Raw genomic sequence first — 3554 nt, 5'->3', positions numbered from 1 at the left:
CGAATACATAGAAAGAAGGATCCTTTATTGTATGATTATATGATAGCGGAACAAACACTGGTAGCAGTTACTTCTGTAAAATATCTGGGAGTATGCGTGCGGAACGATTTGAAGTGGAATGATCATATAAAATTAATTGTTGGTAAGGCGGGTACCAGGTTGAGATTCATTGGGAGAGTCCTTAGAAAATGTAGTCCATCAAGAAAGGACGTGACTTACAAAACAATCGTTCGACCTATACTTGAGTATTGCTCATCAGTGTGGGATCCGTACCAGATCGGGTTGACGGAGGAGATAGAGAAGATCCAAAGAAGAGCGGCGCGTTTCGTCACAGGGTTATTTGGTAACCGTGATAGCGTTACGGAGATGTTTATTAAATTCAAGTGGCAGACTCTGCAAGAGAGGCGCTCTGCATCGCGGTGTAGCTTGCTCGCCAGGTTTCGAGAGGGTGTGTTTCTGGATGAGGTATCGAATATATTGCTTCCCCCTACTTATACCTCCGGAAGAGATCACGAATGTAAAATTAGAGAGATTAGAGCGCGCAAGGAGGCTTTCAGACAGTCGTTCTTCCCGTGAACCATACGCGACTGGAACAGGAAAGGGAGGTAATGACAGTGGCACGTAAAGTGCCCTCCGCCACGCACCGTTGGGTGGCTTGCGGAGTATAAATGTAGATGTAGATGAAACTCTACAGTGTTGTATAGGGTCCAGCATCCGCAATGGTGATGGCGACACTGAACCATTCGCTAGGCATTGTACATGTGCAACAATTTAGGGCGGTCCGCACCAAAGTCAGTGTGACTTAGACATCGAAGAATGTTAAGGTGCTGCCAGCACTTTTTCTTAATCTGACGATGTTTGGTGAGCCCAGTTAAGCAGGTGTGTAAAACCAGTCCTAAAAAACATCAAGAGTGCCCTACCTTAAAGAGATGGTCATCAAGATGAAGTTGTGGTCGCGGGTGAACCGTATGACGGCGACAGAAGTAATGACGCAAGTCTTGGTGGCTGAAAACAAAAAGCTGTGGGTGAGAGCCCATGACGGCGCCTTTCGTATGGCTCCCTGCGGTCGACGTTCAGCCACACCAACAACATACAAGAAGGGTGATACTGAGGAGGGGACTGATGACCTCAGATGTTAAGTCCCATAGTGCTCAGAGCCATTTGAACCATTTGACACTGAGGACCCCAAAGCTGCTGCAAGACCATTAATTGACTCTAAAAAGAGTGGGATGCTCAGTACAGAGCCCTGAGGGATCCCATTCTCTTGGATATGGGTGTGGGGGGCACTGTGTGAAGCACTGACTCGATCTCTGAAGGGGCGGAGCGACTAAAATCTCTCTGTATAAAAATAGGGAGTGAGCCCCAGAGACCCCACTCGTGTAACGTAGCGAGGATGTGGTGTCACCAAGTGGCGTCATAGGCTTTCATCAGTTGAAAAAAATGGAAATAAGGTGATGACGGGAAAAGACCGTTCATATGGCAGACCCCAAATATACCAAGTTGTCAGTGGTGGAGCGACTTTGGCGAAAACAACATTGGAATGGAGCCAAACGGACCCGAGACTTAAGGACACAGCGCAACCGCCAGCTCAACAAACGTTTCAGCAGCTTGCACAGGACCTTGGTGAGGCTAATATGACGATACCTACCTATATCTAGCGTGTTATTACCAGGTTTTAGCACTGGAACGATGATACTTTCTCACATTGCGTTGGTAATTCGTCATCGCTCCAGATATGGTTGAACACGGCAACGAGTTGGCGCTAGTAATCCGCTGACAGATGGTTAATCGTTGGGTGGTGAATGCGGTCTGGGCCAGGGGTTGTGTTCGGATGATGTGCAACGACACTAAGAAATTCGCAATTGACTTCTTAAGTAATAGAACCCAGTACGTTGTCCTCGATGGTGACTGTTCATCGGAGGTGAGGGTATCGTCTGGAGTGCCCCCGGGAATTGTGGTAGGTCCGCTGTTGTTTTCTATTTACATAAATGATCTTTTGGATGGGGTGGATAGCAATGTGCGGCTGTTTGCTGATGATGCTATGGTGTTGAGTGACTGCAGGAGGATACAAGATGACTTGGACAGGATTTGTGATTGGTGTAAAGAATGGCAGCTAACTCTAAATATACACTCCTGGAAATTGAAATAAGAACACCGTGAATTCGTTGTCCCAGGAAGGGGAAACTTTATTGACACATTCCTGGGGTCAGATACATCACATGATCACACTGACAGAACCACAGGCACATAGTCACAGGCAACAGAGCATGCACAATGTCGGCACTAGTACAGTGTATATCCACCTTTCGCAGCAATGCAGGCTGCTATTCTCCCATGGAGACGATCGTAGAGATGCTGGATGTAGTCCTGTGGAACGGCTTGCCATGCCATTTCCACCTGGCGCCTCAGTTGGACCAGCGTTCGTGCTGGACGTGCAGACCGCGTGAGACGACGCTTCATCCAGTCCCAAACATGCTCAATGGGGGACAGATCCGGAGATCTTGCTGGCCAGGGTAGTTGACTTACACCTTCTAGAGCACGTTGGGTGGCACGGGATACATGCAGACGTGCATTGTCCTGTTGGAACAGCAAGTTCCCTTGCCGGTCTAGGAATGGTAGAACGATGGGTTCGATGACGGTTTGGATGTACCGTGCACTATTCAGTGTCCCCTCGACGATCACCAGTGGTGTACGGCCAGTGTAGGAGATCGCTCCCCACACCATGATGCCGGGTGTTGGCCCTGTGTGCCTCGGTCGTATGCAGTCCTGATTGTGGCGCTCACCTGCACGGCGCCAAACACGCATACGACCATCATTGGCACCAAGGCAGAAGCGACTCTCATCGCTGAAGACGACACGTCTCCATTCGTCCCTCCATTCACGCCTGTCGCGACACCACTGGAGGCGGGCTGCACGATGTTGGGGCGTGAGCGGAAGACGGCCTAACGGTGTGCGGGACCGTAGCCCAGCTTCATGGAGACGGTTGCGAATGGTCCTCGCCGATACCCCAGGAGCAACAGTGTCCCTAATTTGCTGGGAAGTGGCGGTGCGGTCCCCTACGGCACTGCGTAGGATCCTACGGTCTTGGCGTGCACCCGTGCGTCGCTGCGGTCCGGTCCCAGGTCGACGGGCACGTGCACCTTCCGCCGACCACTGGCGACAACATCGATGTACTGTGGAGACCTCACGCCCCACGTGTTGAGCAATTCGGCGGTACGTCCACCCGGCCTCCCGCACGCCCACTATACGCCCTCGCTCAAAGTCCGTCAACTGCACATACGGTTCACGTCCACGCTGTCGCGGCATGCTACCAGTGTTAAAGACTGCGATGGAGCTCCGTATGCCACGGCAAACTGGCTGACACTGACGGCGGCGATGCACAAATGCTGCGCAGCTAGCGCCATTCGACGGCCAACACCGCGGTTCCTGGTGTGTCCGCTGTGCCGTGCGTGTGATCATTGCTTGTACAGCCCTCTCGCAGTGTCCGGAGCAAGTATGGTGGGTCTGACACACCGGTGTCAATGTGTTCTTTTTTCCATTTCCAGGAGTGTAGA

The sequence above is a fragment of the Schistocerca nitens genome, chromosome 3, assembly GCF_023898315.1.
Source record: "Schistocerca nitens isolate TAMUIC-IGC-003100 chromosome 3, iqSchNite1.1, whole genome shotgun sequence".
Taxonomy (NCBI): Eukaryota; Metazoa; Arthropoda; class Insecta; order Orthoptera; family Acrididae; genus Schistocerca; species Schistocerca nitens.
The sequence above is the reverse complement of the archived record's forward strand: the minus strand, read 5'-3'. Positions refer to the sequence as shown.